General features: G+C 45.0%; 1 protein-coding gene across 7 annotated transcripts in view; it reads left to right on the top strand.

Moving 5' to 3' along the window:
- The window catches only part of SGMS1 (sphingomyelin synthase 1), a 268,484-nt gene that overhangs the window by 218,497 nt on the left and 37,556 nt on the right, over positions 1-12,431 (top strand). The gene's annotated exons all lie outside the window — the stretch shown is intronic.

Here is a 12,431-nt window from a genome sequence, read left to right as displayed (position 1 = left end):
GGAGTGTGTGTTTGCGGACTCTCTGCTGCCCCCTGGTGGTATTCTACCTTAGTCCAAAGCTAGCTCTGCAGCCCTTTTTCAGCTGAGGATGTGCTTCAGCACCATTCAATTTGATGGATAAGGATCACCCCTTCTTTGCAGCCGAGCTTTGGTGCTATGAGCCATTGGTCCATTAATGAACAAGTGCAGTTAAATCACTGTGTCGCACGCGTGAAACTAATGTAACGTGTGTCAACTATACTCAAAAAAAATTTTTAATTTACAAAAAAAAGAAGCTCACTGAAGGTAGGCCCCGGAAGTTTGAGAAATTATCAATAGGTAGAATCAAGACGTCACGGCCAATGGTGACTGGGGAGAAGTTGATGCACTGATGGATACTCATTTTTTGAGTTGGTATAACTGTGGTTGGTGGGGTGGGGGAAACACTTCATGCATTTTTTTTTTTTTTTTGAGAGTGGGGATAAAGATAGAGGAGACCCACACTTGCTTTCTTGGGATCCTTGATTCTGATTACCTCCAGGAGACCAGAAGGGGTCCAGGGCTGGGGCCGGGTGGTGGAGTGTTTTGTGGGAGAATATGGTGGGCTCGCGGGCACCGCCCTCAAGGGAAAGGCTGTCCAGTGGATGCACATGGAAGTACCATCAACTTCCAGTGTACCCCTTTGGATGCTCTCTAGTCTGAAAATAGTTTGCACTCCTCTCGCTGTCCATGGAAGTATTAGAAATTTATTTTTGGAAATAGACTTGAACTTGATTTCTCCTACCTGGGCCTGTGAGTTGTTGCTAATTTCGGAACATGGTGTTATGCCCCAGGGTCATGTTCCCTAAATTAGCTTTGCTTTTACCTCAGTGAGTTACATTTATTTCTGTAAGTGTAAGTTTAGAAGAGATTGTGTAGACTTCTTCTCACTGAGGTGGAAGAGTTTTGAGTTCCGTGGTATTTCTAATCCTCAGGGGACTGTAAAAAAAAAACAAAAAACCCCAACTTCCTTGCAGATAAGATTTTTTATTTTAGATTAATCAGGAAACTGTGTTCTGTCTTTTCAGCCTGCTGTCAACTAAGCAGTCCCCAATTTAAACAGTAAAGGTATACCTTAAATTAGTTGCGTCTTATTGTTATGCATGGTGATTTGGGCCCCAGTGGGTCTCCCAAAGCCCATAGATTATTAAAAATGGCCATACTTCTGAGTCAAATTATCAGCACACATCTAAGTAAGAATTTCTAAGCACTTCTGGGCAGCAGAAGCATTGAGAGAGAAGCAGTTTAGAAACTGAAATATTAAACCTTACAGGACATTTTCATGGTGTATGAGACAAGGGGACAATATATTTGAAATCTGAACTTAGAAAATCTTGGGAAAATGGTTACTGCCTATGAAATGTGTCTAAATCTCATGGTACTTTTATTTTGGGCGTTTAGATAGTATTAAAGAGGCACCATTGCCGATTACAAGCAGTGTGACTAAAAATGCAATAAAAATTCCACTCTTAGATATCGTACGGAGGGAAATAATCCCTTTTTCTTCTAACCATCTCAGGTTCTCGGGCTGGGGCCCCATAAATTAGACTGACAAAATGCAGATTAATTAGAGAAAAGCAAAGGAGTTTCTGAAGGTGTATGGGATGTACACAGGGGAGCATTTAGGGAGGAGTAACTCGAAGGAATGAGAACTTGGGTGAATACAGCATCTTAATAAAAGAACAATAAATTTTCTTAGTAGAGGCACGACAAAGGCTAAAAGACTTGGAGCTTATGTAGGGCAGCAAATGTGAGAAGGCAAATTACACAGGAAAAGGAATCCAAGTTTTGTTATGTAGATTCCTCTGGGCTGAGTCTAAAGTTGTCTCCTGGGATTCACTTCTGCTGTTCCTGGTGGAGGGGTGGGGGCGACTTTTACAACTTTGTGTCCGATTTTGGGCAGCTGGGGGAAGGGCAGAGAGCGTTTCTTATCTCTGCTTCCTCTCAGTTGCCTTCACCTAAAAATAAACCTTCTACCAAGTCAGCCTGTCTTGGGGTTGTGTATCCTTCTGTCCTTCATACCAAGAAATGCGGTCTTTGGGCTTGAAGTCTGCAGTGGCTTTTCTGGCTGAGGATGGAAATGCCAGTAGGGAGGAGGTTGAGGATGGAGACAGGAAGCAGGTGCAGGTGGGGAAAGATGGAGGGAAACACGACCAGGATGGCGACAAGCAGTGGGGCAGAGCATCCTTCAAGATCTTGCTTCCCTTTTTCCTTTAAAATGATTTTTTTTTTTTTTAAAGTAGGCTCCACACCCAGCGCAGAGCCCAACGCAGGGCTTGAACTCATGACCCTGAGATTAAGACTTGAGCCGAGATCAAGAGTCAGACGCTTAACCGACTAAGCCACCCAGGCGCCCCTAAAGTAATTTGTTAATACAGAATAATAACAGCAGGAACATACATATCTTATATTTTCAGCCATGCTTCTTGGACATTTGATGAACACTTTCCACCTGGCCATTCATATCCCCTTAAGTTCTGAGAAATCTGTTTTCTCTTGTGCCCTCACGAGCTCCTACTACTCACATATGGAACTTCCTAGATAACGTGTTTAATGTTTTTACCTTTTCTTTCGGTTTTCCATCTCTGTCTTTTTTTACTGAGAGATTTTATTCCAACTTCATATACAGTGAATTTTTCATATTTACCATGAATTCACAAAGAGCTTTCTTTTCAAAATTCTCTGAATGCCTTTTTGTGTGTGTGTCATTTTGTTCATAGCACCCGTTAGAGGATGTGAATATTAGTTTTTCTTAACATTGTACTTCCCTACTTCGTCTGTGTCTTCCATGTTCTGTTTTGTTTTAATCTCTGGCTTTCATATTTATTAGAGAGTTTCTTCAAACGTCTGTTCATTTTTATCTGTCCATTCATATTTTATTTTATTTTATTCTATTTATTTTTTTTTTAAAGATTTTATTTATTTATTTGACAGAGAGAGCGCGAGAGAGGGAACACAAGCAGGGGGAGTGGGAGAGGGAGAAGCAGGCTTCCCGCGGAGCAGGGAGCCTGATGTGGGGCTCGATCCCAGGATCCCAGGATCATGACCTGAGCCGAAGGCAGATGCTTAACGACTGAGCCACCCAGGTGCCCCTGTCCATTCATATTTTATTTTATTTTTTTTTTATTTTTTATTTTTTCTTAAAGATTTTATTTACTTATTTGAGAGAGAGAGAATGAGAGACAGAGAGCATGAGAGGGAAGGGGATCAGAGGGAGAAGCAGATCCCCCGCTGAGCAGGGAGCCCGATGCGGGACTCGATCCCGGGACTCCAGGATCATGACCTGAGCTGAAGGCAGTCGCTTAACCAACTGAGCCACCCAGGCGCCCTCCATTCATATTTTAAAGGAAGCACTAACGTTGCTGTCCGGAAGCGCTTTTCATGAATCTTGTTTGTATGGATTTCAGTGCAAGACGATCCATGTTCTTTTCTCGTAAAATGTCTGGGGTTCAGAAAACACTGATCTCTTCACCTGCCTGGAAGTTTTCATCCTGGCAGCCAGCATTGTGGGGTCTAATGAGGTAAAGGGTTGGGGCAGGGCTGACTTATTAACATCTGTTTGCATCTGTTTTAGTCCCTGTTTAGTACGATGCCCCTGCTTTCTTTTTCTCTCTTTAAAAAAAAAAAAAAGATTGATTGATTGATTTTAGAGAGGAGTGGGAGGGACAGAGAGAGAGAATCCAAGCAGACCCCGTGCTGAGCATGGAGCCCAATGTGGGGCTCGATCCCAGGACCCCGAGATCGTGACCTGAGCTGAAATCCAGAGCCAAGCACCCACGATGCCCCAGCTTTCACCTGTGTCTAATGCCCCCTACCCTGGTGACTGTTCATCCCCCGCCTCCACAGAAGACAGGTCCAGGCTTCTCAGCCAGGGCGGGTGGGGTGCTTTTCAGCTGTGCGTAGTGAGAAGCTGGAGGGAACTTCTAAATGGTGTTTCAGCCAGTCCCTCTATTTTGAGCCCCACCTTCACCCCCATCTTGCAAGGTTCCTGTGCCACCAGCTCCTCATTTCTAAGGCTTCTGTCACAGAAATCACATTGCTTCCCACCCTTCCTTGTTACGGGCTGAGGTTCTCCTTCCTGGGTCTGCCGACAGTTACCGCAGTCCACCTGCTGCCCGGCTTTCTCCTCTGGTCTCTTCAGTTTTCTCTTTTTTAGACATCCCTGCATGCTCATTTCAGGAGAGCTTGAAGAGGCAGTGGAAACTAACACATATGTTCACGTAGACGTCTTTTTTGGATCTGCTTCATCTTTTGATTGGCTGCATGTACTTTTCTGTCCCCCTCCCTCCTCCAAACAAGATGATGTGGCTGCTAGCTGACTTGAGCTTGGGGGTTTGAAAAAACGTGTCTGTTGCCTTTCAATGTGTACACCTATACATTTGCCCATTTCTTGTCCTCTCATGAGCCCCACTTAACCCTTTTTCTCTCCCCATTCCTCCTGGGGCATCAGCCGGTCACAGGCCTGGGCTTTTCCCACACTTCTTTAACCACACCTGTCTTTTTTTCTACTATGTCTTGTTCCTTCATTAAGGTTTCAGCTTCCTTTACCTCTTTTGTATACTCTCATCATAGCCTCTCCTGACTTGACTTTATTTTCTCAAGTTCATGGTCTGGCAAGCTTCCTGTTTGTCGCACCTGCCAAAGTTCTCCCTCGTGGTGGATTATTTCCTCATGTGATTCATAATTTTCAATTTTTGTTCATCCTTAGCTGAGATTACTTTTTCCATGGGAATGCTGTGAACTCTTGCTTGTTGAAAGGTCTCTAAGAGGCTGTTTTGTGATTACTTGTCTTTTGTATTTGCATTAATTTCTTGGCTTGGGACCCACACCACCCAAGTCCTGTGAGTTTGAAGTTTGCCTTATCGTGTACTGATTTCACAGGCCCAACTTTTCCAGTCCTAAAGGGATTCTGGCTTAATTCAAGAGTCTTAGTTCTAGTTGCCTGTCTGGATCTGGCCTCAGGCCATGTCCTCTGCCCTTGCCTCTTAAAACCCCAACCCCTGGCCGCTGGGGCCCAATGCTGGTATCCCTCTGGGCTCAGTGTATTAGCTTGTATCTTTCCCACTCTGGCTTTGAGATTTCTCCTTTTTTGGTGCATGGGAAGTCCCCTTTCTGTATTTTGAAACTCATTTTGATATTAAAATTCCAGCAGTTATATTTGTATAGGTTTTTATGTGCTTGATGTACAGAGAAGTACACATCACTTGGCCCCTCTCTTTGCATTCTTTATTTAAATTATTTATTTACTTAGAGTGCCTGTGAGCGTGCACAAGCAGGGGGAGGGGGAGAGGGAGAGGGAGAGGCAGGTTCCCCAACGAGCAGGGAGCCCGATGCGGGGCTCGATCCCAGAACCCCGGGATCATGACCTGAGCTGAAGGCAGATGCGTAACCGACTGAGCCACCTGGATGCCCCTCTTTGCGTTATTTTTTAATCGTGTGTTCAAACATCTACTAAGTGTGTAGTGTGTGTTAGGCTCAAAGATTCAGAAGCAAATGAAGCTGGGCCTCCTGAAGGTGGTGGTCTTACAAGGACAAAAGTAGGGGGCGTGAAAGGTGTTCTGGGCAGAAAGCACAGCTGGGGAGGTATACGATGAATGTTTCTGAGGAAAACTACCCACGGGAGCACGAGTATAGCTCAGGTCCACTGTTTGCGGGGAAAAGCCGTAAAGTAAAGAAATACTGGAGGCAGAAACTAAAGGAGAAGCAAATGGGGAGCCTCTCCCAGGCCTCTTGGGGCAGGTGAGATCCCCACTGCACACACGGGCTGGTGGAACTTGCAAACACTGATTATATCCCAACATTCTGGAGTGCTGCTACATTGAGTCTGTGTTCAGGGACCACAGATGAACCAGATGAGTATTAAAATAGTCCTGCTGGTTTCAGACGTAGGTAGTTATTAATCAGTTGACTAGAAATAGATCATCTTCAGAGTTTTGGTAATTGGGTTCTAAGAGTGAAACGCCAGGGGAAAGCCATAGTGATTACGGTTGTCATTACAGGTCTGCCAGGTTTCCTTGTAATGACAAGAGGGCAGAGTTTCCAAACGGTCTTTTACATTTGGCCGTAGATACCCAGATAGACGGGCATTGACACCTAGACGATAGAACAGTTGTAATTCTGATGGTTTGTTGTTGTTTTCTTTCTGGAATGATGGGAAGTATCTGAGACCGGGATTTCTTGATGCACTTGGGTTCCGATTTCAGCTTTATCTTTGTAGGTAGTTTGGCTCATCTCCTGGGACCATTATATTTTGGAAATCTGAAGGACTTGGGGAGCTAGTTATACACAGGAGGCAGAGGTTCCAATTACTTGGAGAAATCTGCAAGCCCACTTCTTTGAAAGAAAGCTAACGTCGGAAGCGTCTGTGTTAATCTTATGGTGCAGCCTCCATGTTTAAAAACATAGATTATGCTCGAATAAACACAAGCAATATGTGTTTATTAGAGAAATTAGAATACTGAAAAAAATTAAGCAATTAGTTTACGATTTCATCACCCAAAGGCAACAGTTGATATGTGCCTTCAGCCTTCTTTCCTATGAATAGTTTTGATACATGTATGTTTACAGAAATGGTATCCTTGTCTTTTGTAACCTGTTTAGAGACAAAAGTATAAATATGTATCACTACAGCAATAGAAATCTAGTCCAGGGACGCCTGGGTGGCTCAGTCATTAAGCGTCTGCCTTGGGCTCGGGTCATGTCCTGGGATCGAGCCCCGCATCGGGCTCCCTGCTCAGCGGGGAGCCTGCTTCTCCCTCTCCTTCTGCCCCTGCTTGTGTTCCCTCTCTCGCTGCCAAATAAATAAATAAAATCTTATAAAAAAATTAATTAATTAATTTAAAAACAAATCCAGTCCAGTCTTAGTGGAGGCTTAGTATTCTGTTGTATGATGTTGTATTTAATTCTCCCTGTGTAACTTTTAGGTGGTTTCTAATTTTTGCTGTAATAAATGATTCTTTGAATTTTCTGGCTACTAACAGTTTATATTCTGTCCCGGAATGACTCAAATGAAAGCTCAGGGTATGGGAAAAGGAATTAGCTGGTCCTGGTGGTGGTAGGACTCTCCTTGAAATGGATGACAACACAGTTCTGACCATCCAAGAATGACCGGAACCATGATACATAGCATACAGTTGACATGGCCCGTTTCTTGTCATTATGTTCTATATACCACTTTCGTTAGGCAAGACTCCTCTCTTTCCGTCTGGAACATTGGGGGCTATCACACTGGAATGGGTCATTTTGGGAGTGGCCACGAAAAGGGAGGCTGTCAGTTGGTTAAGTTCTAGGGCAGCTGCTGAGAAAGAGTACATTCCAGACACTGTGAGATCTAGTATCACACTTGGTGAAATAGACACGGTGTGGAGGAGGCGGGAAGGTGGCACCAGCTGAGGGGACAGCCTGAGCAGACCCCTAGCCCTGTCTTTCTCCCACCTCTGCGAAATCAGGCAGCGTAGACCTCGTTCAGGGAGCCACTTCCTAAGGGACGGTTTTGTTTGCCAGTCAGAGTTTGACTCTGGAAGTTTTGAACACTGCATGTAATAGCAATTTAAAATTAAAGGACCATTTAGAGGCTCCTGGGTGGCTCAGTCGGCGAAGCGGCTGCCTTCGGCTCGGGTCCTGATCCCGGGGTCCTGGGATCGAGCCCCGCATCGGGCTCCCTGCTCGGCGGGAAGCCTGCTTCTCCCTCTCCCTCTGCCTGCCACTCTGCCTATTTGTGCTCTCTATCTCTCTGTCAGGTAAATAAATAAATAAAATATTAAAAAAAAAAAGAATCTGTTTAAAAAAAAAATTAAAGGACCATTTAAAGGTTAAGACACAAAAATGATCTAAAATTCTTCCACAGTAGATTGAAGTTAATATGCAGGTCCTTCGGCTGAAACTGTGCAGTTGCTTTTCTAGCCATTCTTTTTCTTCAAATAAATACAGTTTGATGAATTCTGCCTACTTAGGTTAACTCTGCGTGTTAAGTAGCAAAGAAAAAAATCTATAGTTAATTAGATGGAAGGAAAGCATTCCAGAGTTCTCTAAATTGAGTTAGAGGACAATTGGACACCTGTCTCCTGAGTATCAGCAGGCTGCACTGCCCTAGAAGGTCGGTTAGGTTACTGCTGCCTTTTATGGAAAGGTCTGGGGATGTAAAGACGTTTATCTGGACTTGCAGTGTTTACAGAAAGGCAGTTCGTGTGTTTCAAGACAATAATGTCGATTTCTGATTCGTGTTGCTAGTTAACAAGACACCCACAGGTAGTTTCATGTTAGAGGTCTGAGCTCCTCCACACTCACCCAATTCTGATCTTGCACTAAGTTGATTATTTGAGCTACTAGAGCAGAATTCACGTTTAAAGCCCATGTTACTTCTGCTTTTGTGTTTTAGAAATTTGATGCAAAAAGCAGAACGTTTAGCTCACTCAGTATGCCTCTAAAAGACGAATTGTGCACACACTACTTTCTACTCTCATTTGCCACTGTCAGCATGTAGAAACATCTGGAACTTTGCTCTAGTTTCTTCATTGACATGGCAGCTAAGTTCATTCAATCTTGGGTCCACCGTACCTTAAAAAAATTGTAAAAATTCAGTTCTTAATTTCATGGCACTTATTTTAAAGTTCTTGAATCTTCAAAGGATAGATAACGTTCAGTATAATAATTTCTTACATTTCTATGTCTTGCCTTATGTTACCCAAAGCACTGTCAGTTGTCCATAAATTCCCTAAACTAATGCAGCAAGCAGACGGAATAAATTGTTCCATTATAGGAAACCGAGGCACTGGGATTGGAGTAAAATACGGAGCAATTATTAGAACTCAGATTTTCTGAGCACTTGCTTCAGAGCGTCACTGTGCATTTTCTGGCATTTTAATTCTTGAAAACTTGTGTTCCTTACTCAATTGATATGGTAGCTTTGTGTTAACACAACAATGTCTTATTTCTAGACAATGCCAGACAATAAGGTAATATAGTAGATTCTTTTTATGTAGCGATAAACACATATTCATACATGATTTAGTTATTTGGTTAATGCTTTCATGACCAGGATAATTGGTTTAACTTACTTTTTCTGGTTCTAGAGAGCTGGCTTTGATAAATAGCTATAAATAGTTTATAGTGTGTTGTGGCATATTATCTGATGGCTTTTACAATACTAAGGCTTAAAATATCTGTTCTAAGAATTGGAGCCAAATTGTTTTAGCAGATTTATTTTTCACTCAGTTGGGGTCTCATTAGAAATCCCTGCTGGGTTTGGAATCTATAATGAATATGTGTTGTTGTTCCTGCCCTTAATGCTATAGGACTGCATAACTTTTTTTTTCTAGAGACTCTTAGACTGCCCTTCACGTTTGTTGACGTCTGTGAGGTCGTTGAATATATGCAGTGGGCGGCCCTGGAAAGCATGGTGGGTTTGTCTAGCTCTGGGACTAACTCTGCTATGTCGGAGAGTTTAGACACTTCACAATCTCACTGGACTTCACTCTACTTGTGTCTGAGACTTGTGGACGAACCAGCCCTCCAGCTCCTCTTCCATTGCTCACATTCTGGTAATGGGGAATATCAAGGCTTTATTCTCTTACGACTTTTGAGTCCTGAGTACCAAGTCTGGGGACTTGAGCTATGCGTTATTTCTGAACATTCTCCCAGTAGTGGATTCAGGATGGCTTTTCTGGACGGGGCTGGTGGTAGTAGTTTTCTGAGCTCAGTCTAACGTACAGTCTTCTGGGTCTAGATGTAGAAGCACTTCTCAGAAATGCTGCGGTATCTTCTGTTCTATTCTGAAGTGAGTGTGTGAGGCCAGGAGGAAGTGAGTCTCTCACCTCTCCTCCCACGGCTGGGCCCTGGGGTCTCTGAGTAAGTCCTGCCTTTGAGCAGTGGCCTTTGAGGTACCGAGTAGCTGCCAGGCAGTTACTTCCAGATAAAAGACCTTTTCCCCTTTTACACGATTTTGGCATCGTCTGCACGAAAATAGCATCTGTGCCTTTATTTTCAAGCTTCAAAGCTTGCTTGAAAAACAAAGGTTTGTTTTCTCGTGAAATCTGGAAGGCTGTTTGAACTTGTGTGTCGGAATGATTGGGCTTTTAAAAATGCCATTTGGGAGGGGCAGCTTCAGTCCCTATTTATGAAACGTCACCGTGGGCCCAGTTGGGTGTCAGGAAGAAAGCAGGCCGTTACCAGAAGAACAAGACCAATTTCTTAGAGTAATTAATAGCTTTCATTCCTTTTCCCTGATTGGAGCCTCCCGGCAGGAGCAGCCCGCGGGGAGGTGGGTAAGGTAGTTGTTGATCCTATTTTCCAGAGGACACTGAGGCTCGGCGGGGTTCGAGGACTCTGTCGAGAAGGGAGGTGGCTGAGTTGGGTCCCAGCTGCAGGCTCCCCGCCTCACACGGCTGGCATGCGTCGTGGCACTGGGCACACAAGCCCATTAAAGTACATGGTCACAGACACCGGTGGTGTGGGGACGCAGGGAGGGGACAGGACTCGGAATGATCTGAAGCACTGAGGGAAGATGTGGGGCTTGCTGGAGAGTAGATGGAGAATGCATCGTGGGGGGGAAGCACCGGGCCTGTCTTAGGGGGCGCACAGTTGTGTTGGCCGAGTTACAGCGGAAGCCACTGGTTTTTCTTCGCTGTGTCTTCGGAGATCCTGCCTGCTGGGCTAGTTCTGTACAGTTAGCGTTCCTTCATCCGTGAGTCTGTTGGCCCCATATTGTCTCTGACCATTTGCTGTTTTTCTGTTGTAAAGATGACTAAGTCTTAAGAGGAGATGATCTGACAGTTTGCTCAGCGGAGAGGAGTGAAATAACACGTTGGCATTGGTCTGGTCTCTGTGGTTCTGCGGGGTTTCCCCTCCTGGCGGACTTCCCACGTGGGCCAGGGGGAAGCGAGGAACCCACGTGAGAAGCCCGTTCATTCCCTTGGGCCTGAATCTGAATATTCCTCCAGGAGTTTCTCTTTCGAGCTCTCCTAGCCATTTCGAGATGGGCAGGGCTCCCTTGGCTGATCCTGTAACTCCGCTGAGGAGTGTTCGGGGCGAGGCCTGGGCTGTGTCGCCAAGGGATCCCCTGTTCCGCAGGACCGTCTGGCAGGACTTCCATTTGGCTCGTGTCTTCTTGTCACCAGGCAGTCCTAGCGACGACCGAAGCCCCTCTAGAGTGCTTCTCAAATGGCCAGAGGTCCACTCCGGTTTCCCATTTCTGAAGAATGCCCACCTTAGCATGTTCCTTGACTATCCAAATTGTTCTGAAGCAGTTTTCAGTATCAGTGGCATTTCGAGTAGATTTTATTTTCTATTCCACCGTCTACGTGTTGATAAATGTCAGGGACATTTCTTGAGATACGAGCAGATGTCAAGTGAGCCCTTGCATGGTAAGTTCTGCGGATGCTCAAGACCGTAGCCCTTCCCCAGTCACTCCTGGTCTCCCTGGGGGGGGGGGGGGGGGGGAGGTTTGTAGACACACACGTTACAGAAGGCGGTGCGACAACAGTGTGGATGTACAGAAGAGAGAACACCCAACCTTTTTGCAAGGTCTGGGATATCTTGAGCTTTACTGCCATTTCATTGGTTGTTACTTGGACGGGGAGATTGGGAGTGGACGTCTGTCCATCTTCATTCCACAGTCCGATTTGGGGTTTGGTAGAACCGAGTCTGGGTCTTGTTTGTGCCACTACCGCCCAGTGCACTCCATTGGGAGTTGACAGGAGTCACTGGGGAGGTGGCCGGGGGGACAGCAGACTCAGTGAAGTCCATTTGAGAAATCCTGCTAACCAGTTTCCTACTGGAGGATTTTTTAGAGCTTCTAACATGCTAATACCTGCTGTTGTCTCTGGAAGAGGCTCTAGTACGCAGTTCCTGAGACTTAATTTGGATTTCTTTTTTTTTTTTTAAGATTTTATTTATTCATTTGAGACACAGAGATAGAGAGCATGAGCAGGGGGAGAGGCAGAGGGAGAGGGAGAAGCAGACTTCCGCCGAGCAGGGAGCCCGATGTGGGGCTCGATCCCAGGACCCCGGGATCATGACCTGAGCCGAAGGCAGACGCTTAACCATCTGAGCCACCCAGGTGCCCCTGGATTTTTTTTTTTTTTTTTTAAAAGCACAGTGCATTTTATCAGATGGTTATTCTACAAAGCATACTTGGGAAACACTGCCATCACTAATTTCTAGCCATTAAGCCTACATATCTGTGCAGGTGTTTTTGTAGTTAACACTCATCTTTTTTTTTTTTTTTAAGATTTTTATTTATTTATTTGACAGAGAGACAGCTAGAGAAGGATGCAAGCACGGCGAGTGGGAGAGGGAGAAGCAGGCTTTCTGCTGAGCAGGGAGCCCCACACAGAGTTCTATCCCAGGACCCTGGGATCATGACCTGAGCCGAAGGCAGACGCTTAATGACTGAGCCACCCAGGCATCCCACAACA

This window comes from Neomonachus schauinslandi, chromosome 6 (genome assembly GCF_002201575.2).
Source record: "Neomonachus schauinslandi chromosome 6, ASM220157v2, whole genome shotgun sequence".
Taxonomy (NCBI): Eukaryota; Metazoa; Chordata; class Mammalia; order Carnivora; family Phocidae; genus Neomonachus; species Neomonachus schauinslandi.
The sequence above is the reverse complement of the archived record's forward strand: the minus strand, read 5'-3'. Positions and strand labels throughout refer to the sequence as shown.